Here is a 20,698-nt window from a genome sequence, read left to right as displayed (position 1 = left end):
AGGATTTTACAGGTTCTGATACTGGGCATGGACATGGCACCGTTCATCAGGCCATGCTGAGGCAGCATCCCACATGCCACAACTAGAAGGACCCACAACTAAGAATACACAACTATGTACTGGGGGGGCTTTGGAGAGAAGAAGAAGAAGGAAAAAAGAAAGAAGACTGGCAACAGATGTTAGCTCAGGTGCCAATCTTTGAAAAAAAAAAAACTCAGTCCGTTCTTGTTGAGAAGATTGTGTGTTGTTGTTTACTTGTTGCTATTTGCAGGAATGCCTTTCGAAACTCTGCTCAGCCTATGGAATGTCATTCTCCTGATGAAAGAACTTAAGATCAAAACTAAGCCCTATTTGTCTACCCTTCATCCCAAATTCCAGACCTGAACAGTTTACATACAAAAATCTGTTTAAAATTGAAATTTAGATTACATAAAGAATAGAAGGCTTTGTGAGCTTCTGACCAAAATCAGGTCCTGATTTTTTGAGGGGGGGGGGGGAGTAGAAGGGGAGAGTGTACTTTTCCATAAACCATTCCTTACAACTTCATCTATTTCTTTCTCGCTGACAGCCTTGAATATCTGTTTCCAACAACTGAACAATCTCCATCAACAAAAAGAAGTTTCATTATTACAAGTGACTATTTCTGCCTAAAAGTGGCCACTCTCTCATTCTTTTTTGAGATGTTTCCATATAGAATAACATTGATCTCTAGCTCCCTGTTTAGGGTTTCACTCCTAGCCTGCCGCTAACCTACTGATTGTTCAAACGAGCTCACCGTGAAGAAATAAAGTAGAAATGCTTCCATGTTGAGTCTCTCCTTCTGAGGTAACAGTTTGCTAGATTCCTCCTAATAAACTTCCAGCTCCATGCTCTCTCCTTTGTCACACTCAGCTCTGCAGCTTCCACTCTGCTTAAATCACGTACCTACAAAGCTGAAGGAAAATGGTTGAAGAAGCCCAGCTCATTTTAGATTCAGCCTGAAGTTTCTCCAAGACCAATGAAACAAAACTGTTGGATTGTGCCTTGGATATGCACCCCAGAGGCAGGTTCCTGCGCAGCTCTCTTTTGGTTTAACCTCTACAGGATCATCAACCACAATAGTAGGAGACATATTCTCGCCAGAAACTTTCCGCAAGTTTTCTTTCAGAATGAGTCTGTTTCTTCGTCTAAATTTAACTTTTCAGCCATTTTTCTTACCATTATGCGGCTATCTGAGCAAACCAAATTTCTGACCCTCTCAATGTTTTCATGTGTGCCGTGGGTGACTGGCCGGCCACTTCGAGCATCATCGTGGATATCATTTCCACCTTCTTTAAACCTTCTATGCCAGTCAAAAACTCTTGCTCTTGACATTATTTCTTCACCATAAGCTACTTTTAACTTTTCAAGTGTCTCACTTGCAGATTTACTTAACTCTACACAAAGTTTAATATGAATTCTTTGCTCTCAATAATGGTCACTCATTTTTATGATGAAAAAAGAAATAATTCTGTTCTCATCTACTCACAAATTTAGCTGGCAGCCTTGAAGCATGGTTGTGGCTAGCTGAAACATGTTATAACATATCCTGGCAACAATCACTCCTCTGATTTCACAAACCACACATGAAAAATTAGTCAAAATTACAATGGAAGATTGCAAACGATCTTTGAAGAAGTTGATCAAGCCTTCAGCGTCATACCATCTCAGCCTGAATACCTTCTATTTTCCCATCTACAGAAGGGGAGAAAATAAATCAGCATCTTCTCACTTGTCAAATGGATAGGAAATTGACACTTAAAATACATTAACTGGGGGCCAACCCAGTTGTGCAGAGGTTAAGTTGACACACTCTGCTCCAGTGGCCCAGGGTTCACTGGTTCAGATCCCTGGCATGGAGCTACACACTGCATATCAAGCCACGCTGTGGCAGGTGTCCCATATATAAAGTAGAGGAAGACGGCCACGGATGTTAACTCAGGGCTAATCTTCCTTAAAGGAAAAAAATGCATTAACTGTCTGCAGAGAGCATTTACCTCCCAAAAAGAACCCAAGATAAAAATTCAACCTAATAACATTATATAAGCTGCCACTTGTCTTGGCTGTTTATTTAGAATATTTAGAATGAGCTAGTTTGAAATTATGGTTTTTCTGATGTTGATTGATAGGCAGGCTCAAATGTAAAATACCAAAATAGTTTATTTCCAACTATATAGCAATATATATGCTGACATCTCCAGTCTGTACAATATGTGTTGTCAGGTCCCTAGGAATTCTAACACATAAGTATTATTACCCATATTCATCCTGCAAATACTACCGAGTATAGTCAGAGTTTAAAACAAACATACATACATTGAAAAACAGAATCTTGTAAGCTTCGAACACAAATTTCTCTCAGTTCTCAGATCAAAGTTTGAAAAGGTTTTCACAAATTACAGTTGTACAATGCAGATACTAGAATTAAAATGAGGTTTTCCAATGATTGGTTGTGACTTTATTGATGAGTTTTGGTTTTTGCTTTTAATTGTGGTGAAATATGCATAAAATTTATCCTTTTAACCATTTTTAAGTGTACAATTTAGTGGCATTCATTACATTCAAATGTTGTGCAACCATCACATTTCCAGAACTTTTCCATCATCCCAAACAGAGATTCTGTACCCATTAAACTGGAATTCTTCGTTCTTCCCTCTCTCTAGTCCCTGGTAACCTCTACTCTTCTTTTCTGTCTCTATGAATTTGACTACACTAATTATCTCATGTAAGTGGAATCATACAGTATTTGTCCTTGTGTCTGGCTTATTCCACTTATAATGTTTTTAAGGTTCACCTATGTTGTAGCAGGTAGTATTCATTCCTTTTAAAAGCTAACTAATATCCCACTGTGTATATATACACCACATTCTGTTTATACATTCATCTTTAGATGGACATTTGGGTTGTTTCCACATTTTGGCTATTGGGAATAATGTTGCTATGAACCTTGGTGTACAAGTGACTTGAGTCCCTGCTTTCAATTCTTCTGGGTATACATGATAAGTGGAATTGCTGGATCATATGGTAACTTTATGTTTAACTTTCTGAAGAGCTACCAAACTCTTTGCCAAAGTGGTTACACTATTTTACATTCCCACCAGCAATGCACAAGGGTTTCAATTTCTCCATATCCTCATCAATACTTGTTATTCTCCACAAAACTTTACAACGGTACCTGAAGATTCAGACATCTGCTGGGTTAAATATTCTCTTCTCAATCCCCATTGACTTTTTTTTTTTTTGGAAAGCAGTGCTTTCCCTTCAGTGACAACATAGACTCAGGCTGAGAACTTTTAGCATTAAGTATAAAGTACCTTAAGATAATTTTGTGTTGTTTGACAAGCGCAAGAACTCAATACATATTGACATGCTCCTTTACTGGTGGAATCTGCATTACCCTTTTGGGAGGTGAATAGAGTTGCTTTAAGTGTCTGCATTAGAAACGAACTTCAAAATATAAAGGCGACCCTAACCCTACTTGAACTATCTGTAAATTAGCAGAAAAAGAACGAGCCAGAAACAGGCTGGGGCAACAGGAACCGACCATTTGGGTAAGGCGGTTAATCCCTATGAGCACTCTATCATACTGTACTGCATGCACCAAAAATGTTTTAACGACAGAATCACAAGTTCACCCACTATTTTTAATTCAAATATCCCATTCAAGGCTGCAAACCCTTCAACAGAGTGTTAGCACCTGCCAGGGCCTAATCGGGCGCGCTTTACTACCCGGGTTTCTCCTGCCAAGCGGCGGCCTGGGCGCTCGGACGGCCCTCTCCGCACCTGCGGATGAGCCGGAGGGGAGCGCGCTGGGGGCCCGAGCTCGGGCCGCGCCTCATCTCGGCCTCGGCACGGCGGGCCCGGGCTCTAGGAAAGGCAGCTCCCTGCCTGCGGCTCGTCAATGCCCCCGCCGCGTCCACCGCCCCTCGGCACCCCGCGACAACCCCGGGCTCAAGGTCGGGAGGCGGCGAGGGCGCCACAAGTCCGAGGCCGCCACAAGTCCGAGGCCACGGAGGCGGGGAGACAACCCCTTAGCAGCGGGACCAAAGACCGCAGGACGACCACACCCTCGCGAGAGTTCTGACCCGCGCCCACAGGCCGGCAGAACCCTGGGAGACGCGTGTGCCAATCACCGGATGGGGCGGTCTTGGGCAAAACCAATTGGTTGAACACGAGAAAACTCGCGTCCCATTGGCTTCTTTTCCGGCCCCAACTGAATCCTGGCCCCCTTCAGTGTCCCGCCTCTCAGCTGAGAGGATGTGGAGGAAGAGGGGAAACGCCTGTCCCTGCCTTTAGTTCCTGGTTCTGGAGCTTGGGCCGCCTGAGTAGAGTCCTAACTTTTCACCCGTGGCATGTTAGGACCATGTCACACTCAGATCCTGTCATGTTCTGCCTCAATCCTAACCTCGGGCTTCTCCCCTGTGTCCCACACTGACCCAGTCCCAGGCAGGGAGGTGATTTTACCGGTGCTTGGGAGAAGGCAGGCTTCCATGGACCTTGCCAAATTAAGATATTTCTCTTAAAGCTTTCTAATCTTAATACCTTGTATCTTGCTCTGCATAGTGTGCAATGAGCATTGATTTTTTTTTTGTAACAATACTAAACCCACTGTGCCTTCTCATTAAATCATCAAAATAGCCCCAGTGAAGTATATGTTGTTATTCCAATTTTTCAAGTGAAGAAACGAAGGCACAGAGGGATTTAGTGACTTGCCCAAGTTCTGTCTGCTTGCCCTCTAAACATCAACTATACTCTGTCCTTTTCATCCCTATTGCCCTACTTTAATTCAGGCTTTCATAGATGCTTGCCTAAATTCCTTCCACAAACAGTCCTTTAGCTCCTCTCCTTGCTATCCTCTACAAAGCCGAGGATTAATCTTCCTAATGCAAATCTGATCATATCCCTCAAATCCTTCTCAAGTCTCTCAAACGTAAAATCCTCTGTCGTCCATTATTGCCCATAGGTTCTGGCAGAGGCTGCTTTTTATTGGAATATTACATACTTACAGATAAGTACACAAATCATGAATACACAACCTGCTGAAATTCATGAATGGATCGCACCAGCAACCAGCTCAAGAAACAGAACATAACCAGCATCCCAGAAGTGTTTTCTTCTAGTCACTAACCACTCCCCTCCAACCAAGAGTTACCCACTATCCTTAGAATAGTAAGTAATAAGTAGAGTAGTATCATTGTGTTTGTACATTGTATAAATGGAACCATTGCAGCATGTTCCCTTTTGTGTCTGGTTTCTTTAACTGACTATTGTGTTTATTAGTTCATCCGTATGTTGATTTTAGTTATAGTTTATTCATGAGAATGCTGTGTTGCATTCCATTGTGTGAATATACCACAATTTTTTTGTTAATAGGCATTGGAATAGTCTACATTTTGGAACTATTAAAAATATTGCTGCCATGATCATTCTAATACATGTCTTTTGATGAACATGAGGAATGATGAATGAATTTTGTTGGGTATATACCTAGAAATGGAATTGTTGGGTCATGGGTTGTACCATGTTCAAATTTAGTAGATATTTTAAAACAGTTTTTCAAGGTGTCTGCACCAATTTACACTCCTGTCAGCAAAATATGACTGTTAAGTTGTTTCACATTCTCATCAACGCTTGGTATTTTCCATCTTTTTTCATTTTGGATGTTTTGGTGGGTGATAATTGGGTCTCATGATTTTAATTTGCATTTTCCTGATGATTAATGAAGTTGAGCACCTTTTCAAATGTTTATTGGTTATTTAGAAATAACTTTATGAGATGTCTGTTAAAATTTTTGCCCATTTTTCTGAGTTGTTTATTTGTATTTTTTCTAATGTTTGATTATAAAGTTTCAAATATTTAGCAAAGTTTAAAGAATTTTACAGTAAACAAACATAAACCTACCACATAGATTCTACCTTTAACATTTTATAAAACTTGCTTTATTACATTTCCATCCTTTCCTTTATCCATCTTAATGTTGTTGCATTTCAAAGTAAATTGCAGATAGAAATATACGTCCTTTAAATACTTTGGGATGTATATCACTAACTAGAATTCAATATTTAAGGTTTCTTTTGATGTAAAACTTACATGAAATGAAATACACACACGTTCAGTGTACATTTGCTGAGTTTTGAGCAAGTGAGTTTTGAGTTCTAGGCCCCCTCTCAGACAGTCTTCATTTCTGCTTTTTCCCACTCTAGATTAGCTTCGTCTGTTTCAAAATTTCATATAACTAGAATCATACAGTATGTACTCTTTCATGTAAGACTGCTTTCACTCAGCGTACTGTATTTCTAATTCATCCGTGTTGTTTCATGTGTGAGCAATCATTTCTTTTTATTTCTGAGTAGTATTCCATTGGATAAGTATACCAGTTTATCCATTATGAGAGGATTTTTTTGGTATGCATCCTTTGTCAGCTGTATGTGTTGCAAATATCTTCTCCCATCCTGGATTTCTTTTCATTCTTTCAATGGTGTCTTTTGAGGAAAAAATTTCTTAATTTTAATATTCCAATTTATCAATTTTTATGGTGTTTTCTGGTTTTATTTAAGAAATTTCTGCCTACTCCAGGTTATTACAATTCCTCCCATCTTCCTCTAACAGCTTTACTGTTTTAGTTTGCCTATTTAGAACTGCAATCCATTTGGAGTTGACTCTTGTAAATGGTGAGATATAGAGGTGGGTCCAGATACCATTCTTTCCACATGGATAGTGAATTAATGCCACATATTAATTTAAAAGATCACTTTCCTCCATTTGCAGTTGTCATAAAGCAGGTGACCATATATATGTGGACCTATTTCCCAACTCTATTCTGTTCAATAGCTTGGTTTTGTTCATCTTTGCACCAGTATCACCTGGTCTTCATTACTATAGCTTTACAATTACCCTTGATAGAGTATCAGTGAACTTAATTTTTAATTTAATTAAATTTGAATATAGATAGCCATGTGGCTAGTGACGACCAAATTGGACAGCACAGACGTAGAACATTTGCGTCCTCACAGGAAGTTCTGTTGACAGCACTGCTTTACAAGCCATCTGGAGGCCAATACCAGATACTTCATTTCACAGCTACAGGCCATCTTGAGTTTATTGCTGGGCTGCTCTTCAAAAATCTCTCTGTAAATACTCTTTTTAGAAATTCAAAACACATCTTCCCATCAATAGATAAGACACCCAGTTCTTTTGACCTTGCACTTTTAGCAATGAAAATATTATTTCAGGTGTGGGAGACATTTCCTCTGATCAGATACCATAAAATATGTATCCCCAAGTCATAGGAAAAGATTCCTATTGTAGTAGCATTACCTGTAGTTGATTATCTGCTCTGGTCCAAGGTCACACATAACAGTTCTCTTTCAGGGGGCTTTCCTGGGCTGTCACTGCCTGTGTTTGAGAGAGTTGCCCTCAAGCCTGCGATCAGAGATCTGAGGCACACATGGCTCCTGTGCATAAGGCATTCCTCAAACTGCATTGTCCTGTTTATTCCATCAGGGACATTGAAGTCTTGTGACTGTAAAATGATACATGTGCATTTATTATGTTCTTCGGGTGTTACTTTAAATTCGATGTATTTATTTCTCCCCACAATACTTGCATTTAATAATTATTTCTTTTCCAATGTCTTGTGTATTATAATACCGTGATGGCTATTTTAATTTATCATCAATTTTCGGACTTGAGTATAGCCCAGGGCTTTATTTATCTAAATTTTGCATTGAGGCAAGGAGTATTTATTTAAAGATTTTTATTTTTCCTTTTCCTCCCCAAAGCCCCCTGGTACATAGTTGTATATATTTTTTTTAGTTGTGGGTCCTTCTAGTTGTGGCATGTGGGACGCCTCCTCAGCATGGCTTGATGAGCAGTGCCATGTCTGCGCCCAGGATTCGAACCGACAAAACCCTAGGGCACCTCAGCGGAGCATGTGAACTTAACCACTCGGCCACGGGGCCAGCCTTCTCAATAAGTATTTATTGAGCACTTTCTCTGTGAGATGCCCTGGGCTAGGCCCTGGAGAAAGACTATGACAAATGACAGATAAGAGTTACCACGGACCATCTACTGTAGCCCAAGCACGGCAACTGTTATTTTTAATGATCATAACAACAGTGCAAGGTAGATATTGTCACTTCACTTTTCAGATGATAAAACTTCAGTTTAGAGGGCCAAATTCCTGTAGCTAATAAGTGCTGGAGCTGAGATTTAAGCTATAAATCTCCTCTCCCCCCCACCCCATGAGACTTAGACTTAAAAGGGGCTTTGTTTCCTCTCAAGGAACATTTCATCTAGTAGAGGAGGAAAAAACATACAACCACCACAACCCCCGGCAGAACAGACATCCCAAAACGCAGAGGGAAAGCAAGTACACAACAAATGAAAGCGGCAATGAATCCTGCCTCCAGGTCTGTAGGATGTAACATTTGAAGCCAATTTGTGGGAAGTAAGGCAGATTGCCCTAGTAACTTGGTCTTGTAAACATCTCCTGAAATCCCTTCTCCTCCATGAAGTTCCTTCTGGAATGATCTGAGGAGAAGCAACAACTTTCCCTCTCCTCAATCCTTAGCCAGGCTTTTCTCTGACCCTACTTCTAAGAGGAGGCATTGCTAAAGAGTGGTCAGTGTCCTCTTCAGGAGTACAACTCTCCAATGAGCACCTCGGAGCCAGAATCTGTTCCTATTTGGCTGCGTTGAGACACCCTCCAGAGTAAACATCCGCGTTAATGTGAAAGAAGCACCTGCAAGGGTGGGCCCTTTAAGAAGACCCTGAATGTGAATGAGATGGCCGGATCTCTAGCTGCTGTCTTGGACCATAAGGATAAGGACCATATCCTAGGTGTTATGGGTTGAATTTTGTCCCCCTCCCCAAATTCTATGTTGAAATTCTCACCCCATTACCTCAGAATGTGAGCTTATTTGGAATGTGATGTTATAGGGTCATTGCAGATGTAACTAGTTAAGATGAGGTCACACTGAAGTACAGCGAGCCCCTAATCCAGTATGACTGGTGTCCTTATAAAAAGGGGACATTTGGACACAGAGACACACACAGGGAGATCACTGCAATATAAATAGGAAGATGAAGGCAGAGATGCTTCTACAAGCCAGGAACACCCAAGATGGCCGGGAAACCACCAGAAACTAGGGGAGAAGCCTGGAAGAGAGCCATCCTTACAGGCCTCAGAAAGAACCAAACTTGTCGACTCCTTCATCTCAGACTTCTAGCCTCCAGAACTGTAAGACAATAAATTTCGATTTAAGCCACACCAGTGTGTGGTACTTTGTTACGGCACCCCTAGCAAATGACAATACTAAGGATGACAGAGAAATGAGGCAGAAGGAATCGGAGCCCCTCAGAACTTTCTGGAGGCACAACTTCCTCATCAGCCTTGGTCCTGATAAAGATAAAAATCTGCCCTGTTTAAGGCCCTGTGATATTGTGATTTATAATAGGAAATATATATTTGATCTTCATCCTGTTTCTGGCACGGAGCTCCTAAAACCATTGAAATTTCTTAAATGATGAGAGCAATATAGGTGTCTCTTGTTATGTTAATGAGGTGACTTTTGGAAGCACCTAAGGATAGGGGCTGGTTGCCAGAGGACCCAACCATGAGATTAAAGGGTTGGAACTTTTTTAGTTCTTTCCCCATCTGGGGAGGAGAGAGGGGCTGGAGGTTGAATCAATCACCAATGGCCAATGATTTAATCAATCACACCTATGTAATGAAGCCTCCAAAACAACCCAAAAGAATGTTGTTCGGTGAGCTTCCAGACTGGTGAATGTGTGGAGACATGGGGAGAATGATGCCCTCAGAATGTGCATGGAAGCTCCACACCCCTACTTCATACCTTGCCCTATGCATCTCTTCCATCTGGCTGTTCTTGAGTTATATCCTTTAATAATAAACCAGTAATCTAGTAAGTAAAATGTTTCTCTGAGGTTTGTGAGCTGCTCTACCAAATTAATCAAACTCAAGGAGGGGGTCGTAGGAACCTCTGATTTATAGCCAGTTGGTCAGAAGCACAGGTGACAACCTGGAATTGTGACTGGCATCTGAAGTGGGGGGTGGGGAGTGGGGGGTGGGTAGTCTTGTGGGACTGAGTCCTTAACCTGTGGGATCTGATGCTATTTCCAGGTAGAAAGTGTCAGAATTGCACTGAATCATAGGACAGCCAGCTGGTGCCCAGGAATTGCTTGAATGTGTGTGGGAAACCCCTACATGTCTTAATGGGTGATCAGAACCCTAGGCACTATTACTGGGCCTCTGTTAGTTGCATTCAAACCAATCCTGACACTAAGGAAAAAGGCCAGACTCCTTATCATGGTGTACTAGGCCCATCGAGATTTGGCCCCTGCCTTTTTTCTGCCTTCCCCCTTTTGACCCCACAGAGTCAGTCATATAGCACTGCTTTAGTCCCAAAGTCCTCCCTTAACCTCTTTCTTCTGTCCATGCTTCTCCTTCTGCCAACAATATCTTTCTTACCCTTTTCTCTCTGCCTGTGTTCTTTCTCACCCTTCTTTGCCTGGCCACCTCTTACCTTAGGAATTCCTCCAGAATTCCTTCCCTGACCTCACCAGGATCATCTTCTGATCTCATGCTCCCAGTGCTTACCGCTATCACAATGTTTATTAACTACATTGTAGATTGTGAACTACTTTTGGAGTTCAGTGCCTGGTCCATCATAAATACTCATTAAATCTTTGCTCAACAGTGAAAGATGACTAGGGGTTTTCCTCAGCCCATCTATGAGAAAATGTGTTCTGAATTTCTATAAAAAGATCTACATAGTTTCTTTTTGAAGAGCAGCCCAACAATAAATTCAAGATGGCCTGTAGCTATGAAATGAGGCATTGGAATTGGCTTCTCGATGTCTTCTAAAGCGATGCTGTCTATAGAACTTCCTGTGAGGATGGAAAGGTTCTATATCTGTACTGCCCAATATGGTAACCACTAGCCACATGTCCATTTAAATTTAATTAAATTAAAAATTCAGTTCCTCAGTATGATAGGTTGAATAATGGTCTCCAAAGAGATCCACATCCTAATTTCCAGAATTTGTGAATTTTACCTTATATGGCAAAAGGGACTTTGCATATGTGATTAAACTAAGGATAATGAGATGGAGAAATTGTCCTGGATTTTTGAGTGGGCCTTAAATGTAATTACAGATGTTCCTATAAGGAAACAGACAGAGAACAGGACAGAACAGAAGAAGAAGACAATGTGACAACTGAGGCAAGATGCTATGCTGCTGGCTTTGAAAATGGAGGGAGGGGGCCTCCAGCCAAGGAATGCATGGAATGAAGCTCTAGAAGCTGGGAAAAGCAAAGAAACAGCCTGTTCCTCAGAGCTCCCAGAGCAAGTGTAGTCCTGAGGACACCTCGGTGTTGGCCCAGTCAAACTGATTGCAAAGTCTGACTTCCAGAACTGAAAGACAATAAATGCATGTGGTTTTAAGCCACCAAGTCTGTGTAACTTGTTACAGCAGCCATAGGAAATTAATACATTCAGTGCCACTAGCCACATTTCAAGAGCACACTTCTTGACAGTGCAATTCTAGAATCCTCTGCTAGGTGAAGAAGCATTTGTAGTAGATCTCGTAGACTCCACACCTTTCAGAATTTCAAAATTCTGAATATTAATAACTTGCTACTTGCATCCAATATGAATTTATGATACAATTATTTTGCATAGAAAAACCAAGCCAAGAAAGCGCATCTATCTTCTGCTATCGCAGACCATCAGGGACCACAGTAAATCCAAGCCTTTCTTTGACATCATGATCCATTTCTTTCAAACAGTCAAGACAGTTTATAAATGGTCTCATTTTTCTCATGAAAATTGATACCAAAGAGAGATGTTTCAGTTCAATTCATCTTTCTCTTTGGAACACTAGAAACATTATCAAGTCAGATACAAATTATACTGCTCTTGATAAATGTTGCACGTAATAGAAGTAGTGATTCCGATGTCTCAGTTTTGTTTGGGGCGGGTGTGCAGTCCAGGCAGGAGCATAGCAAAGGTGTGAGTATGACAGAGACCCACATCTGATCTTTGCTTCAAAAGGTTCCACACACAACAGTCTTCACAGCAGTGCCCTGCAGATTCTAGTTTCATGCCTCTAGCTGTCTGCACACGCGGGAAGGTTTCATAACAGCCAAAGATAGTTAGGAAAGTAAAAGAGCTACCTTCTTTGAAAACAGTATGGGGAAAAAACAATCACTAAACGAGCTCTATTAAGGCAATTACTAAACTACCCTGTATTATATTCCTTATCATCAACACTCTCAAACTAGTTGGAGAATGTGGCTCATTGCCTACGACTGGCAACTTTTTTGTGTGACTTTTTTAATTGTTCTAAAATATACAAAATACAAAATTTACTATTTTAACCATTTTTAGGTGCATAATTCACTGGCATTAAGAACATTCACAATGTTGTGCAACCATCACCACTATTCGGAAGTTTTCATTTTCAGAAATTTTTCATCACCCCAAACTGAAACTCTGTACCCATCAAACAATAACTCCCCATTCCCTCTCCTCTCGGCCCTGGTAACCTCTATTTGACTTTCTGTCTCTATGAATTTGACTATTCTAGGAACCTCATATGAGTAGGATCATGCACTATTTGTCCTTTTGTGTATGGCTTATTTCACTCAGCATATTTTCAGGGTCCATGCCGCATTGTAGCATCTACCAGAATTTCATTCATTTTTAAGGTTGAATAATATTCCATTAGCCACCCATGGTGGTCTAGTGGTTAAGATTTGGCGCTCCAACTGCCGTGGCCCAGGTTCATTTCCCAATCAGGGAACCACACTACCCATATGTCAGTTGCCGTACTGTGGCAGCTGTGTGTTGCCGCGATGCTGAAAGCTATGCCACAGGTATTTCAAACACCACCAGGGTCATCCATGGTGGGCAGGTTTTAGCGGAGCCTCCAGAGTAGGAAGGAAGACGTAGCCATCCACTTTCAAAAAAATTGGCCAGGAAACCCCTGAAGATAGTAGCAGAGCACTGTGTGATATAGCCCAGGAGGTGGGACGATGGTGCAAAAAGACCAGGCAGGGTTCAGCTCACTGTACTTAGGGTTGCTAGGAGTCCAAATCAACTTGGCCTTTACAACAAAATTTTCCATTGTATGCATATACCACATTTTGTTTATCCACTCACATGCATCAGTGGACACTGAGTTGTTTCCATCTTTTGGCTATTGTGAATAATGCTGCTATGAACATCGGTATACACAGTGGCATATTTTACTAGTAGGCTATATAAACCTATTAACAAGAATTTGCACAGTATAAGAAACAGGTCTTCCCTAAATTACTGTTTATAAAAATTGACCATACATTAGGAATACCTGGGGTGTTTAAAAAAATTCCCCGTGCCCATGCTGCACCCCAGACCAATTACATCAGATTACCTGGGAGTGGGGCCCCAGCACTTTAATTTTTGACTCCTATAATCTTTCCAACTCTATGAGGTAGGCACTGTTATTATCTCCATTTTACAAATGGATAAACTAAGGCACAGAAAGGTTAAATAACTTCCCAAGTTCTCACAGCTACTAAGGGTGGAAGCCAGGATTAGCACCATCAGCCTGCTCTACAGGCCATTCTCTGAAGCACTAACCAATATGTTTTATAACTAAACGAATAAGTATCTTTTATTATTTTAAGTATTTTATATTTTTGCAGCTGCTTTAAATTGAATCTCTTATTTTTCAGCTGGTTATCACTGCTTATACAAGCATCCTATTGACTTTTTTTTTTTTTTTTTTTATTAATGTTATGATGGATTACAAGCTTGTGAAATTTCAGTTGTACATTTTTGTTAGTCATGTTGTGGGTACACCACTTCCCCCTCCGTGCCCTCCCCCCACCCCCCCTTTTCCCTGGTAACCACCGATCAGATCTCCTTCTCAATATACTAATTTCCACCTATGAGTGGAGTCATATAGAGTTCGTCTTTCTCTGACTGACTTATTTCGCTTAACATAATGCCCTCGAGGTCCATCCACATTGTTGTGAATGGGCCAATTTCGTCTTTTTTTATGGCTGAGTAGTATTCCATTGTGTATATATACCACATCTTCTTTATCCAGTCATCAGTTTCTGGGCATGTAGGCTGGTTCCACGTCTTGGCTATTGTAAATAATGCTGCGATGAACATAGGGGTGCAACGGACTCTTGAGATATCTGATATCAGGTTCTTAGGATAGATACCCAGTAATGGGATGGCTGGGTCATAGGGTATTTCTATTTTTAACTTTTTGAGAAATCTCCATACTGTTTTCCATAGTGGCTGTACCAGTTTGCATTCCCACCAACAGTGTATGAGGGTTCCTCTTTCTCCACAACCTCTCCAACATTTGTCGTTCTTGGTTTTGGATGTTTTTGCCAATCTAACGGGGGTAAGGTGATATCTTAGTGTAGTTTTGATTTGCATTTCCCTGATGATTAGCGATGATGAACATCTTTTCATGTGTCTATTGGCCATATTCATATCTTCTTTTGAGAAATGTCTGTTCATGTCCTCTGCCCATTTTTTGATCGGGTTGTTTGTTTTTTTGTTGTTAAGCAGTGTGAGTTCTTTGTATATTATGGAGATTAACCCTTTGTCGGATAAGTGGCTTGTAAATATTTTTTCCCAATTAGTGAGCTGTTTTTTTGTTTCAATTCTGTTTTCCCTTGCCTTGAAGAAGCTCTTTAGTCTGATGAAGTCCCATTTGTTTATTCTTTCTATTGTTTCCCTCAACTGAGGAGTTACAGTGTCCGAAAAGATTCTTTTGAAACTGATGTCAAAGAGTGTACTGCCTATGTTCTCTTCCAAAAGACTTATTGTCTCAGGCCTAATCTTTAGGTCTTTGATCCATTTTGAGTTTATTTTGGTGTGTGGTGAAAAAGAATGGTCGATTTTCAATCTTTTGCATGTGGCTGTCCAGTTTTCCCAGCACCATTTGTTGAAGAGACTTTCTTTTCTCCATTGTAGGCCCTCTGCTCCTTTGTCGAAGATTAGCTGTCCATAGATGTGTGGTTTTATCTCTGGGCTTTCAATTCTGTTCCATTGATCTGTGCACCTGTTTTTGTACCAGTACCATGCTGTTTTGATCACTGTAGCTTTGTAGTATGTTTTGAAATCAGGGATTGTGATTCCGCCGGCTTTGTTTTTCTTGCTCAAGATTGCTTTAGCAATTCGTGGTCTTTTGTTCCCCCATATGAATTTTAGGATTGTTTGTTGAATTTCTGTGAAGAATGTTCTTGGGATTCTGATTGGGATAGCATTGAATCTGTATATTGCTTTGGGTAGTATGGACATTTTAACTATGTTTATTCTTCCAATCCATGTGCAAGGAATGTCTTTCCATCTCTTTATGTCATCATCAATTTCTTTCAAGAAAGTCTTGTAGTTTTCATTGTATAGATCCTTCACTTCCTTGGTTAAGTTTATCCCAAGGTATTTTATTCTTTTCGTTGCGATTGTGAATGGGATAGAGTTCTTGAGTTCTTTTTCTGTTAGTTTATTGTTAGTGTATAGAAATGCTACTGATTTATGCACGTTAATTTTATACCCTGCTACTTTGCTGTAGTTGTTGATTATTTCTAATAGTTTTTCTGTGGATTCTTTGGGGTTTTCTATGTATAAGATCATGTCGTCTGCAAACAACGCGAGTTTTACTTCTTCGTTACCTATTTGGATTCCTTTTATTTTTTTTTCCTGCCGAATTGCTCTGGCCAGCACCTCCAGTACTATGTTGAATAGGAGTGGTGAAAGTGGGCACCCTTGTCTTGTTCCTGTCCTCAGAGGGATGGCTTTCAGCTTTTGTCCATTGAGTATGATGTTGGCTGTGGGTCTATCATATATGGCCTTTATTATGTTGAGGTACTTTCCTTCTATACCCATTTTACTGAGGGTTTTTATCATAAATGGGTGTTGGATCTTGTCGAATGCTTTCTCTGCGTCTATTTTATCTTTTTCCATTAACCTATTTTTACATCTCCAGGAATTTTTTTTACCTGAGTCCTTTGGATTTTCTAGGAATATCAACTGCATTACCTGCAAGTAATGGTGCTTTTCTCTTTTCATGTATAACTACATTAGCATGAAATTTCCAAAGCAATATTAAATAATTGTGTTAGTGGGAGTTAATTTTTAGACCTGAAATTAAAGAAAATGTGTCTAGAGTTTCATTATTACATCTAATTGCATGAAAGTTTATTTTTATATATTTAAATATATTCTTCTTGTCTCTGATAGGAGCAAGGCCGGGCCAGCCCAGAGCCAGAGCAGTTAAGTTCGCACGTTCAGCTTCGACAGCCCGGGGTTTGCTGGTTCGGATCCCAGATGTGGACATGGCACCGCTTGGCAAGCCACGCTGTGGCAGGCATCCCACATATAAAGTAGAGGAAGATGGGCACAGATGTGAGCTCAGGGCCAGTCTTCCTCAACAAAAAGGGGAGGATTGCCAGCAGATGTTAGCTCAGGGCTAATCTTCCTCAAAAAAAAAAAAAATTAAAGTGCTGAGATCAGTTCCTGCCTCTTCGTAAGTCCCATTTCAGTGCTAGCTTTTAACTTTATTACTGGGAGTCTTTTGAAAAAGGAATTGTATAAATGGAGAGCTATAGCATACTCTTCTCTTTTTGTTTGTTTCAGGGGTATTTTCATTTTTTTATTGTGGTAACTGGTTTATAACATTATATAAATTTCAGGTGTACATCATTATATTTTGATTCCTGTGTAGATTACATCATGTTCACCACCCAAAGACTAATTACAATCCATCACCACACACATGACCCCTATCATCCCTTTTACCCTCCTCTCTCCCCACTTCCCCGCTGGTAACCGCCAATCCAAATCAACTCTCTGTCTCTGTGTGATTGATTGTTGTAGTTTTAACCTTCTATTTATGAATGACTTTCTCCCTCTGACTTATTTCACTTAGCAGAATACCCTCAAGGTCCATCCCTGTTGTCACCAATGGCCAGATTTCATCAATTTTTTATGGCTGAGCAGTATTCCATTGTATATATATACCACATCTAGCATATTCTTTTGTTTTTTTAAGATTGGCTCTGAGCTAATAACTGTTGCCCCTCTTCTTTTTTCTTCTTCTTCTCCCCAAAGCCCCCTAGTACATTAGTCATTGAACTGCCCCATGCTGGATCCCACCTACGCCTTTGTACCAGCTGTGTCCTCTGCCCAGAATGCTCTTCACGAGGCTGGGTCCTTCTTGTCCTTTAGATCTCACCTGAAATGTTTTTTCCTCCAAGAAACCTTATCTGAGTCCCCACTTTAAAGTAATAATAAAAACTAACACTTATTAAGTGTTTTTCTGTATGTTGGGCACTTTCTGACACTTTACACGCAAATCTCATATGATCTCATAAGAACCCAATGAGATAAATTCTTTTATCCCCTTTTATAGTAAGGAAACTGAATCCCAGCAAAGGTATGTAAAAATCCCAATATACTGTCAGAAAGTAGCTTATCCAAGACTTCACTTAATTGCTCTGCTGCCTATACGGTACCCTGCTGGCTACTCACAATCACATCACTCTTTTTTTTTTTTTGAGGAAGATTAGCCCTGAGCTAACATCTGCTGGCAATCCTCCTCTTTTTGCTGAGGAAGACTGGCCCTGAGCTCACACCTGTGCCCATCTTCCTCTACTTTATATGTGGGACGCCTACCACAGCATGACTTTTCAAGCAGTGCCATGTCGGCACCGAGGATCCCAACTAGTGAACCCTGGGCCACCAAAGCGGAACGTGTGCACTTAACCGCTGGGCCACCCGGCCGGCGCCTCACATCACTCTTTTTATTTCACTATAGCATTTTTCAAAGTGTGATTTTTTGGTTTGTGTAGTGTCTTCTTCTCTTGATAGAATGCAAACCTTACATCTGTCTGGTTCACTGGTGTGTGTCCAGAACCGAGAATGTTGGCTAGCACATGGAAAGTACTCAACTAATGTTTGTTGCATGAGTGGATGAGTAAATAAGTGAATAATTAAGAAATCAACTTGATAAAAACGAGCAGGATTACAAAAGAACAAAAGGATCACTTTCATTCTCATTCCAGGGTTCCTACTCCCTTTAACGCCCGCGCTCTCTGATGGCTCCAGCTCTCACTATCCCTCATTCGTTCTAGTGGAAAGGGGAACACTGGGTAGCGAATGTGCCAGAAGTGCTTCTTCAGATCGGGAGCTCAGATAAGGGAAGCCTCTTAAGACAATATCTGAACTGAGACCTCAGCGACAAGAACTCGAGCTACTGACGCTGGGGACAGGGTGAGCACTGCAGGCTGAGGGAGCAACTGGAGCAAAGGTCCCAAGACAAGATTAGAGCATCTCATCACATGGGGCCTCACAGGCCAGGGGAAGAGTGTAGATTTTATTCTTATTGGGGTTGAAGCCCTGGAGTCGTTTCAGCGAGGGATAATGTGAAATATATCTATGCCTCCTGTGCCTAAAGCACAAAGGATGAACTTTAGGGGGACAGTTTAGACGCAGCACAGTTAAGAGGGCAGTGCAGCAGGCCCAGTGCAGCAGGCCAGGCTAGAGCAAACAGTGGTTTGAACTAGACTGATGCTGACAGGCGTTTGGATTACATCATGGCAACTGAGCTGAAAGAACCTGCTGATGGGCTGATGGATTGCACGTGTTGGGCAGAAGGAACGGGAAAGAAAGGAACAGTGGAAGGCCATCTGACTTTTGGCACGAGCACTGGCTGGGTAGTGTCATTATTTACTAAGGAAGGAAAACAGAAGGCTGAGCAGGTTTGGGCAGAGAACTGAGCATTAAGCTTTGGCCATGCTGAAGTCGACATGCCTATGAAACATGCAAGTGGCGATGACAAATAAGTACGAATACATGAGTTTAGGGTTGAGTGGAGAAATCGCAGTTGGAGATACAGATGTGGGAATCATCAGCACATAGATACTATTTAAATCCACAGGGCCTGGATTAGGACACTGGTGGGGTTATTATGCAGACAGAGAGTAGCAGGGGGCCTAGAACCAGCCCCAGAACATGCCAACATTGAGAGATGAAACAGAGGAGAACCTGGCCAAGGAGTACCTAGTAGAGGAGGAAAAAAACCAGGAGTGTGTATTAGTCAGGGTTCTCCAGAGAAATGGAACCAATAGGAGATTTTATACTTATATATTTTTATATATGTATTTAAAATATATTTTAATAATGTATATAAAATATGTATTTTAATATACATATACCTAATACATATCTATATATTAATACATAATATTGACAATTTATATCAATATTAATCTAATATATATATCTTTATACACACACAGAGATTTTATTATAAGGAACTGGCACACATGATTAAAGAGACTGGCAAGCCCCAAGATCTGCATGGTGAGTTGGCAAACAGGAGACCCAAGAGAGCGAAAGGAGTAGTTCCCATCTGAAGACCAGCAGACTCAAGACCAAGGAAGAGCTGGTGTTTAAGTTCAAGTCTTAAGGTGGGGAAAGAAGTGAATGTCCCAGTTTGAAGGCAGTTGGGCAGGAGGCATTCTCTTATTCGTGGGAGAGTCAGTCTTTTTGTTCTATTTAGGCCTTCGACTGATTGTGAGGCCCACCCACATTAGGGAGCAAAATCTGCTTTAGTCAGTCTATTGGTTTAAGTGTTAATCTTATTACCCAAAACAGAAACATCCAGAATAATGTTTGACCAAATGTCTGGGCAACCCAAGGCCCAGTCAAGTTGACACACAAAATTAACCATCACAGCCTGATTGAAGAAGGTCTTTGGAAAGAGGGAGTGGCCAACTATTAAGCATGGCACTGAGAAATCTGTCAAGAACCCGGAAGGACCATTAATTTGGCAGGATGGAGGTCATCAGTGTCCTTGAGGAGAACAGTCTCACTGGTGAACAGAAGCTTCAATGGAGAGGGGTGAAGGAAGAATGTGAGGTGTAGACATTGATAGATTCAAGGTCACTTCATTGAAACTGAGGGATGGCAGAGTGTAGGTACCAACAGGGGTAGATTGGTGAGAAGATAACAGACTGCCTGTCTAATCGCTTCTACTTCTCAATGTAGTATGAGGCGAGGTCATCAGATGAGATTGGATGTGTGTGAGGGGGGAGTATAAGACTATTCTGAGGAAAAAGGAGAAGTATGACAGTCATTTAGGAGAGTAGAAACTATAGAATTATCAGGCAATGTATGGTGCCAATCTTGGATTTGTGACCGTAAACCCAACGTGAGACCTGGCAGCACATTTAGGTATTACATTTCAGCAATGCTCTAGTGCAGGTGCAAGCCGGGAGTAGGTGGGCAGCGGGAGTTCAACTAGAGTGGGCACCTGGCCACGTGAGTAAAGCCGAGGGGAAAAAAGGTAAGAGATAAAAGAATGTTAGCAATATTGAATTTTATTATAAGCTAAGATTCTTTGAATATCTTTGTAGAAATTCTTTATTAGAAAGACAGAAGGTATGAAAAAGGTAATTTCCTTAAGATACACTCCCAGTGAAATTACTCAGCCAAAGAGAATGAAGTTTTAAATGTCCCATTATACATGGCCCAATTGCTTCAGTCTTTCTGAAGGACAGTTTAATGTGACCACAATACAGAAGAAACCCATTTTTTTCTTTTTTCTTTTTTTTTAAAGACTGGCACCTGAGCTAACAACTGTGA

The 20,698-nt window shown here is 40.9% G+C and overlaps 1 long non-coding RNA gene across 1 annotated transcript in view; it reads right to left on the bottom strand.

Moving 5' to 3' along the window:
• LOC123283764 (uncharacterized) overlaps positions 1-20,698 on the bottom strand; it is a 32,543-nt gene that overhangs the window by 986 nt on the left and 10,859 nt on the right. Inside the window, exon 3 of the long non-coding RNA XR_006524430.2 lies at positions 776-932. This is a non-coding gene — a long non-coding RNA (uncharacterized lncRNA). The remainder of the gene's footprint in view (positions 1-775; positions 933-20,698) is intronic.

The sequence above is a fragment of the Equus asinus genome, chromosome 3 (assembly GCF_041296235.1).
Source record: "Equus asinus isolate D_3611 breed Donkey chromosome 3, EquAss-T2T_v2, whole genome shotgun sequence".
NCBI lineage: Eukaryota > Metazoa > Chordata > Mammalia > Perissodactyla > Equidae > Equus > Equus asinus.
The sequence above is the reverse complement of the archived record's forward strand: the minus strand, read 5'-3'. Positions and strand labels throughout refer to the sequence as shown.